Source organism: Lolium rigidum, chromosome 1 (genome assembly GCF_022539505.1).
Source record: "Lolium rigidum isolate FL_2022 chromosome 1, APGP_CSIRO_Lrig_0.1, whole genome shotgun sequence".
Taxonomy (NCBI): domain Eukaryota; kingdom Viridiplantae; phylum Streptophyta; class Magnoliopsida; order Poales; family Poaceae; genus Lolium; species Lolium rigidum.
Window position 1 is genome coordinate 166,283,418 of NC_061508.1, and position 10,890 is coordinate 166,294,307.

A 10,890-nucleotide genomic window follows, 5' to 3' on the forward strand; every position below is an offset into this window, starting at 1 on the left:
CTCCTCCTCCACCTAAACTCAAATCCCTCCGGGGAAACGATAGAGGAGGACCCGATCTACTGTTCTACCAAGCCAAATCTCATTTCCCCTTGTATTCATCAAGAAGCTTGGTCTCTAGGGTTCCTTGGAAACCCTAGGTTGGCAAGAGTGGTCCGGAAGCATCCGGGCTGTGAATTTGCTCCAGGCAAGATTGTGAAGGTTTGGAGGCTACCTCAAAGTCTACCACAAGTGAGTGAGCTATTCCTTCGTGGGATAGGCTCCGGAGAATAGGGTGAGCCTTCGTGGCGTGGGGAATCCTTCGTGGGACCTCCACCCTCCAAACGTGACGTACCTTCTTGCAAAGGAAGGGAACACGGGAATACATCCTCGTCTCCGCGTGCTATCGGTTATCTCTAACCGAAATCCTTACTTGTGATTTAACTGCCTGTGAGAGCCTTCGTGCTCGAGTTAGTTGTATCCTCATATAGATTGTTTCACCTAGTTTGCATTAGGCTCACCTTTATATTCCGCAAAGCCTAATATTGCAAAAAAAGAATTAAAATCTGTAGAAACCTATTCACCCCCCCTCTAGGTTTACCATCTCTATACTTTCACTAGGGTGTTTTCTGCAAATATGGAGGCCGTTACCTCAAATTTCTTGGTTCTTTGTCCGAGTGATGTAAAAAGGTCTCTAAGTAAACTCCCACTGGATTCCATTGGGGTCCTTCTAGGCCCCCTTTTTTGTTTTTTAAAAAATGATCGCTCTAGGTAGCCACACCTCCAAGGCTACACGCGGGGACGCCACTCCCGGAATGTACGCGCTCGTTGAACAACTTCATGGGCTTGTGGCGGTCGCAGTGGCATGATACGTCTCCGACGTATCGATAATTTCTTATGTTCTATGCCATATTATTGATGATACCTACATGTTTTATGCACACTTTATGTCATATTCGTGCATTTTCTGGAACTAACCTATTAACAAGATGCCGAAGTGCCGATTGTCTGTTTTCTAGCTGTTTTTGGTTTCGGAAATCCTAGTAACGAAATATTCTCGGAATTGGACGAAATCAAGACCCAGGGGCCTATTTCGCCACGAACCTTCCAGAAGACCGAAGAGCATACGAAGTGGGGCCACGAGGTGGCCAAACCACATGGCGGCGCGGCCAAGGGGGGCCGCGCCGCCCTGTGGTGTGGGCCCCTCGTCAGCCCCCCCGACTCTGCCCTTCCGCCTACTTAAAGCCTCCGTCGCGAAACCCCTGATGCGAAAAACCACGATACGGAAAACCTTCCAGAGACGCCGCCGCCAATCCCATCTCGGGGGATTCTGGAGATCTCCTCCGGCACCCTGCCGGAGAGGGGATTCATCTCCCGGAGGACTCTACGCCGCCATGGTCGCCTCCGGAGTGATGAGTGAGTAGTTCACCCCTGGACTATGGGTCCATAGCGGTAGCTAGATGGTTGTCTTCTCCTCATTGTGCTTCATTGTTGGATCTTGTGAGCTGCCTAACATGATCAAGATCATCTATCCGTAATACTCTATGTTGTGTTTGTCGGGATCCGATGGATAGAGAATACCATGTTATGTTAATTATCAAGTTATTGCATATGTGTTGTTTATGATCTTGCATGCTCTCCGTTATTAGTAGAGGCTCGGCCAAGTTGATGCTAGTAACTCCAAGAGGGAGTATTTATGCTCGATAGTGGGTTCATGCCCGCATTGACACTCGAGGCGAGTGACGAAAGTTCTAAGGTTGTGTTGTGCTCGTTGCCACTAGGGATAAAACATTGATGCTATGTCCGAGGATGTAGTTATTGATTACATTACGCACCATACTTAATGCAATTGTCCGTTGCTTTGCAACTTAATACTTGGAGGGGTTCGGACGATAACCTCGAAGGTGGACTTTTTAGGCATAGATGCGGTTGGATGGCGGTCTATGTACTTTGTCGTAATGCCCAATTAAATCTCACTATACTTATCATGACATGTATGTGCATTGTTATGCTCTCTCTATTTGTCAATTGCCCGACTGTAATTTGTTCACCCAACATGCTTTTATCTTATGGGAGAGACACTCAGTAGTGAACTGTGGACCCCGGTCCATTCTTTAATACTCGAAATACAAATCTGCTCGCAATACTTGTTTTTACTCGTTTTCTCTCGCAAACAATCATCTTCCACACAATTCGGTTAATCCTTTGTTACAGCAAGCCGGTGAGATTGACAACCTCACCGATTCGTTGGGGCAAAGTACTTTGGTTGTGTTGTGCAGGTTCCACGTTGGCGCCGGAATCCCCGGTGTTGCGCCGCACTACATCCCGCCGCCATCAACCTTCAACGTGCTTCTTGGCTCCTCCTGGTTCGATAAACCTTGGTTTCTTTCTGAGGGAAAACTTGCTACTGTGCGCATCATACCTTCCTCTTGGGGTTGCCCAACGAACGTGTGAAATACACGCCATCATGGCACACGCGGCCAGCACTGCCTTCTGCTGCACAAGCGACGCCGTTGTCTTTTTCGCTTGCTCCACCACCCGCCGCTCCCTCCACTCCGCCATCGACAACTTGCGTCGTAGGCAGTCTTCCTGCCACCTTCTTCGGTCCACTCCTCCGCCTTCACCTTCGTCGTCGGCGCCTTCCGTGGCTCCGCGAAGGGCGCCTTCGGCCCCTTCTTCGCTACCTCCTTGCCCGGTGGCTTGGTGGCCGATTTCTTGGCCAGTTTTTTGGGACCTGTCGGCTCCATGGCTGGGAGAGAGTAGCGACGGCGGGAGGGAGAAACGAATTGGCGTGAGGGGGTAAAATCTTTTGGCAGGGTAGAGAAATGTGCGGTTGGCGGCGGGAAGTGGCGGGAGGGCGCGATGTGGCGAGAGGGACGGATGATGTGGCCAGAGACTAATTAAATTTCAATGTGTCACTGATGCGCCTCGTTTTCTCGCTCTGTCCGACACGTTCGGACTTCCCCTATGGAGCGGGGATGGCTTCGGAGCGTCGGACAGGGTATTGGGTTGCGCGGGCGGAAAGAGCCTCTAGAGCGCGCGATTGGGACATGTTAAATGTCCGGTGCACTCTAAAAACTTTTAAGAAACGTTTTAGAGGACGGGACTGAAGATGATCTAAAACTTTGCTGCTATCCGAATGTTGTGTTACCGTTGGTTCACTGCCATATCGGTTAACCACTATCGTATACTTTCTTTCTTCTTCTTCTTGATCTCCATATATATATCTACCACCTTTTCCCTCCTCCGTCGATGAGTTTGGCTTGCCCGTTTCTTCCTCTCCCTTCCGTCTCCTAGCCTCACGTGATCCTCAAAAATTAAAGGAAGAGAAAGCGACGGCAACCGCAAAGCAAAGCCACGAAACACACCAACGAAAGCATCGACGATAAAAAGCGACAGAGGTAGACGACGACAGGTGAAAACAGACGAGGCCTTGGGCAGGCTTCTTCCACAAGCCTCTCCTACCTTTCCTGTGCACGATAGAGGGGGCAGCGGAAGTGCACGGCATTGTCTTGGCAGTGCCGTTTTCGTGGCCCGCCCGGCACAGCGACGTGCGCTGCTGGTTTCACCGACGAGGATGGGATGTGATGTGCACTGGACTGTACACGTGGGGGTGGTGACTGATGAGATTTTGTCATTTGCCATGGAAAGGGTGATAAAATTATTGACTGTGGTCCTGTGGACTGTGGAGAAGTACACGATGCCTACATGAACGGCCGCGTAGCAAATGGTGAGTGGATTTTTCCTTGGCCAGGAGTTTTTATTTCTTCTAGGACACCTTTGGAGAGCATCTTTCAGCGGTCCTATCAATATTAGCCAATACTAGCACAATGTTCGCGCGTTGCTGCGGAAAAGCTAATTTTTTTTGTAAAAAATAATAATGTATGAGTAACAATATAATATGTTACTTCGAGTATCACTTTTGAGTTTATGAAGACACGTATCAACTGTGCGATTTAACTCCTCGAGCCTCGCTATCTGCAATCCTATATTACTAATGTCCAACACTGATTCGATCTCGATTTGATTTTTATGAAACAACCAATGCTTCCCCGTGTTCACGCCGCTCTCGATTTCGTCTCTCGGTTGCTCTGCTGGTCTTTACCTAGGCCCTTTTAATTCCTTCCTCACCATTGCATCTTAGACCAACCTGTTGCTCTCGTAGGCGACTTGGAGATTCCCGAAAATTTACGTATATAAACTGGCTGGATTCAGTGTGCTTGAGCGAGGTGGGATTATTTACCAAAGAAGTATACGTAGATTTTGGACGGGGTGTCTTATCTGAACGAATTTGCATGTTTTCTTGCTGTTTCTAGGAAGCCCATTCTTTGTGAAGCAGGCCCACAAACTACATGGCCCAGGTGCGAGCGGAGTCTTCACGAACGACAGGCCACAAGCGGAGACTCGTACGAATAAACAGATCGTTACCAAAAGAACGTTTCGTTTTCGTTTAAGTGGTGGCAATACAAAGTAATTTTGACTGACTAATAAGGGTACTGATAAAACGGACGAAATTTTTGGGGAGAAACCATACTTCCTTTATTAGTAGGTATACAAAATATATCTATCTTAGTCTGTTTAATCAGACAGCTACGGTGTTCGTTTGGGTCAGGTAGCCCAAATAACCTGAGGCATTTGGTCCGCCATGGCCATGTTAAACTTTCCTTTTCCCTATTTTAACCTAATTGGCAACATATGAACCAAAAAGGGCATCAAAAAATAAATATATTGCTAATAGATCACTACTAATTAGAGAATCACATAGTTCACATGCAATACTACCAAATCATAGTGCAAAAGGAAATAAGTTTAATGCGAATCCGTTGGCTTATGATGGCTCAACTTATTCTCGAACGATGCTCTTTGTTTCAGGTCCATGAAGCTCAAGTCGGCGAACATGATTCGGTTCTCCTCCGTGAGCAACTTCGTCTCGACCTCAATGGCTCTCTTTGCGAGGTTGTGGCTTCTTTCTCCCAGCGTCACTTCTCATCCCTCTTGGCTAGTGCGGAAGCATCACGCTTGACGGCTTGAGATCGACCTTGGTGGCTTTGTGGCTCCTAGGTCAAGATGGAAGGGCACCATTGGTTAGACCTTCCTCTTTGACATTAATTACCACCAATGTGGCGCTCCCGCCATTCTTGAGACTCTTGGTGTAGGCCTCGTAGTCACGTATGCACTTGGGGCACTCCTTGAGCACCACCCATAAGGGAGCATCTTGTAGGACTTCTTAAGAAAGTATTTGAAGAAGTCCAAAATTTGGGGCACCTACACATATGCAAACCCTTAGAGGAACTATATCCAAACCAATTTACATTGCAATATTAAAAATGGCCTTGGCCTTACCAACTTGGCGGTGGCAAGGCAGCTCACGATGCGGGAAGGCACATGATCGACCGCCACACAAAACCTATTAGTGTCTTTTTGGATGACCCCCATCTATTTGGATTGAAGTTTGGTTGCGGTCACTATGAATTCGGAAGGGAGTAAGTAGCATTCGCTCGTGAAAATCTTGGGTGACCTTCCTCCAATATGTGTTCTCTTTCTGCTTGGCACCCCACCCCAGATTAGATCTTGGCTAATTTTTATCCAAGACTTACAAATGCATTGGTCCTTGATACGTCTCCGACGTATCGATAATTTCTTATGTTCCATGCCACATTATTGATGTTATCTACATGTTTTATGCACACTTTATGTCATATTCGTGCATTTTCTGGAACTAACCTATTAACAAGATGCCGAAGTGCCGATTGTCGTTTTCTGCTGTTTTTGGTTTCAGAAATCCTAGTAAGGAAATATTCTCGGAATTGGACGAAATCAAAGCCCAGGGGCCTATTTTTCCACGAAGCTTCCGGAAGTCCGAAGGAGAGACGAAGAGGGGCCACGAGGGGGCCACACCCTAGGGCGGCGCGGCCCCCTTGGCCGCGCGGCCCCGTGGTGTGGGGCCCTCGTGCCGCCTCTTGACCTACCCTTCCGCCTACAAATAGCCTCCGTGACGAAACCCCCGCACCGAGAGCCACGATACGGAAAACCTTACCGAGACGCCGTCGCCGCCGATCCCATCTCGGGGGATCCGGGAGATCGCCTCCGGCACCCTCGCCGGAGAGGGGAATCATCTCCCGGAGGACTCTACGCCGCCATGGTCGCCTCCGGTGTGATGTGTGAGTAGTCTACCCCTGGACTATGGGTCCATAGCAAGTAGCTAGATGGTTGTCTTCTCCCCATTGTGCTATCATTGTCGGATCTTGTGAGCTGCCTATCATGATCAAGATCATCTATCCGTAATTCTATATGTTGCGTTTGTTGGGATCCGATGAATAGAGAATACTTGTTATGTTGATTATCAAAGTTATGCTTATGTGTTGTTTATGATCTTGCATGCTCTCCGTTACTAGTAGATGCTCGGCCAAGTAGATGCTTGTAACTCCAAGAGGGAGTACTTATGCTCGATAGTGGGTTCATGCCCGCATTGACACTGGGACAATGTGATGAAAGTTCTAAGGTTGTGTTGTGCTGTTGCCACTAGGGATAAAACATTGATGCTATGTCTAAGGATGTAGTTGTTGATTACATTACGCACCATACTTAATGCAATTGTCTGTTGCTTGCAACTTAATACCGGAGGGGTTCGGATGATAACCTCGAAGGTGGACTTTTTAGGCATAGATGCAGTTGGATGGCGGTCTATGTACTTTGTCGTAATGCCCAATTAAATCTCACTATACTCATCATGATATGTATGTGCATTGTCATGCTCTCTTTATTTGTCAATTGCCCAACCGTAATTTGTTCACCCAACATGCTGTTCGTCTTATGGGAGAGACACCTCTAGTGAACTCGTGGACCCCGGTCCATTCTTTAATACTCGAAATACAAATCTATCGCAATACTTGTTTTTACTCGTTTTCTCTGCAAACAATCATCTTCCACACAATACGGTTAATCCTTTGTTACAGCAAGCCGGTGAGATTGACAACCTCACTCGTTTCGTTGGGGCAAAGTACTTTGGTTGTGTTGTGCAGGTTCCACGTTGGCGCCGGAATCTCCGGTGTTGCGCCGCACTACATCCCGCCGCCATCAACCTTCAACGTGCTTCTTGGCTCCTCCTGGTTCGATAAACCTTGGTTTCTTTCGAGGGAAAACTTGCTGCTGTGCGCATCATACCTTCCTCTTGGGGTTGCCCAACGAACGTGTGAAATACACGCCATCAAGCTCTTTTTCCGGCGCCGTTGTCGGGAGATCAAGACACGCCGCAAGGGGAGTCTCCACTTCTCAATCTCTTTACTTTGTTTTTGTCTTGCTTAGTTTTATTTACTACTTTGTTTGCTGCACTAAATCAAAATACAAAAAAAATTAGTTGCTAGTTTTACTTTATTTGCTATCTTGTTTGCTATATTGAAAACACAAAAAAAATTAGTTTACTTGCATTTACTTTATCTAGTTTGCTTTATTTACTATTGCTAAAATGGCCAACGCTGAAAATACTAAGTTGTGTGACTTCACAACCACAAATAATAATGATTTCTTATGCACACCTATTGCTCCACCTCGCTACTACAGCAGAATTCTTTGAAATTAAACCCGCTTTATCGAATCTTGTTATGAATGAGCAATTTTCTGGTGTTAGTTCCGATGATGCTGCTGCCCATCTCAATAATTTTGTTGAACTATGTGAAATGCAAAAATATAAAGATGTAGATGGTGATATTATTAAACTAAAATTGTTCCCTTTCTCATTAAGAGGAAGAGCTAAAGATTGGTTGCTATCTCTGCCTAAGAATAGTATTGATTCATGGACTAAATGCAAGGATGCTTTTATTGGTAGATATTATCCCCCTGCTAAAATTATATCTTTGAGGAGTAGCATAATGAATTTTAAACAATTAGATACTGAACATGTTGCTCAAGCTTGGGAAAGAATGAAATCTCTGGTTAAAAATTGCCCAACCCATGGACTCGACTACTTGGATGATCATCCAAACCTTCTATGCAGGACTAAATTTTTCTTCACGGAATTTATTGGATTCAGCTGCTGGAGGTACCTTTATGTCCATCACTCTTGGTGAAGCAACAAGGCTTCTTGATAATATGATGATCAACTACTCTGAATGGCACACGGAAAGAGCTCCACAAGGTAAGAAGGTAAATTCGTTGAAGAATCCTCTTCCTTGAATGATAAGGTTGATGCTATTATGTCTATGCTTGTGAATGATAGGACTAATATTGATCCTAATAATGTTCCGTTAGCTTCATTGGTTGCACAAGAAGAACATGTTGATGTAAACTTCATTAAAAATAATAATTTCAACAACAATGCTTACCGGAACAATTCTAGTAACAACTATAGACCATATCCTTATAATAATGACAACGGCTATGGTAATTCTTACAAAAATAATAGGAATTCACCCCCTGGACTTGAAGCCATGCTTAAAGAATTTATTAGTACACAAACTACTTTTAACAAATCTGTTGAAGAAAAGCTTGGTAAAATTGATATACTTGCTTCTAAAGTCGATAGTCTTGCTCGCTGATGTTGATCTTTTGAAATCAAAAGTTTTGCCTAATGAGAATTATCATAATAAAATTGTTACTACAGCAAATGCCATTCAAGTTAGAATTAATGAGAATATAAGATTAATGGCTGAACTCGCGTGCTAGGTGGGATAGAGAAGAAAATGAAAAACTAGCTAAAGAGAAGAATATAGCTAAAGTTTGGACTATTACCACCACTAGTAATGCTAATGCTACACATGTTGCTGCACCTCCTACTCATACTAATAAAAGAATTGGTGTTAGCAATGTTTCCACTTCTAATGCAAAGCGCGAAAAACTCACTGAAATCGCTAAAACTGCTGAAACTGCTCGTGATAAAGTCGCTGAAATTTTTTCCAATATTGGGGATGATGATCCCATTGCTTTAGATTATAATGGTTTGAATTTTGATGATTGCCACATCTCTGAAGTTATAAAGTTCTTGCAAAAACTTGCTAAAAATCCTAATGCTAGTGCTATAAATTTGGCTTTCACGCATCATATTACAAATGCTCTCATAAAAGCTAGAGAAGAGAAACTAGAGCGCGAAGCCTCTATTCCTAAAAAGCTAGAGGATGGTTGGGAGCCCATCATTAAGATGAAGGTTAAAGATTTTGATTGTAATGCTTTATGTGATCTTGGTGCAAGTATTTCGTTATGCCTAAGAAAATTTATAATATGCTTGACTTGCCACCGCTGAAAAATTGTTATTCGGATGTTAATCTTGCTGATCATTCTACAAAGAAACCTTTGGGTAAAGTTGATAATGTTCGCATTACCGTTAACAATAATCTTGTTCCCGTTGATTTTGTTGTCTTGGATATCGAATGCAATGCATCTTGTCCCATTATATTGGGAAGACCTTTTCTTCGAACTGTTGGTGCTATTATTGATATGAGGGAAGGTAATATAAAATATCAATTTCCTCTCAAGAAAGGTATGGAACACTTCCCTAGAAAGAGAATAAAGGTACCTTATGATTCTATTATTAGAACAAATTATGATGTTGATGCTTCATCTCTCGATGTTACTTGATATACACTTTCGCGCCTAGCTGAAAGGCGTTAAAGAAAAGCGCTTATGGGAGACAACCCATGTTTTTACCTACAGTACTTTGTTTTTATTTTGTGTCTTGGAAGTTGTTTACTACTGTAGCAACCTCTCCTTATCTTAGTTTTGTGTTTTGTTGTGCCAAGTTAAGCCGTTGATAGAAAAGTAAGTACTAGATTTGGATTACTGCGCAGAAACAGATTTCTTTGCTGTCACGAATCTGGGTCTAATTCTCTGTAGGTAACTCAGAAAATTATGCCAATTTACGTGAGTGATCCTCAGATATGTACGCAACTTTCATTCAATTTGAGCATTTTCATTTGAGCAAGTCTGGTGCCATTTTAAAATTCGTCAATACGAACTGTTCTGTTTTGACAGATTCTGCCTTTTATTTCGCATTGCCTATTTCGCTATGTTGGATGAATTTCTTTGATCCACTAATGTCCAGTAGCATTATGCAATGTCCAGAAGTGTTAAGAATGATTGTGTCACCTCTGAATATGTCAATTTATATTGTGCACTAACCCTCTAATGAGTTGTTTCGAGTTTGGTGTGGAGGAAGTTTTCAAGGATCAAGAGAGGAGTATGATGCAACATGATCAAGGAGAGTGAAAGCTCTAAGCTTGGGGATGCACCCGGTGGTTCACCCCTGCATATATCAAGAAGACTCAAGCGTCTAAGCTTGGGGATGCCCAAGGCATCCCCTTCTTCATCGACAACATTATCGAGTTCCTCCCCGAAACTATATTTTTATTCCATCACATCTTATGTGCTTTTTCTTGGAGCGTCGGTTTGTTTTTGTTTTTGTTTTATTTGAATAAAATGGATCCTAGCATTCACTTTATGGGAGAGATACACGCTCCGCTGTAGCATATGGACAAGTATGTCCTTGTTTTCTACTCATAGTATTCATGGCGAAGTTTCTCCTTCGTTAAATTGTTATATGGTTGGAATTGGAAAATGATACATGTAGTAATTGCTATAAATGTCTTGGGTAATGTGATACTTGGCAATTGTTGTGCTCATGTTTAAGCTCTTGCATCATATGCTTTGTACCCATTAATGAAGAAATACATAGAGCATGCTAAAATTTGGTTTGCATATTTGGTTTCTCTAAGGTCTAGATAATTTCTAGTATTGAGTTTGAACAACAAGGAAGACGGTGTAGAGTCTTATAATGTTTTCAATATGTCTTTTATGTGAGTTTTGCTGCACCGGTTCATCCTTGTGTTTGTTTCAAATAAGCCTTGCTAGCCTAAACCTTGTATCGAGAGGGAATACTTCTCATGCATCCAAAATACTTGAGCCAACCACTATGCCATTTGTGTC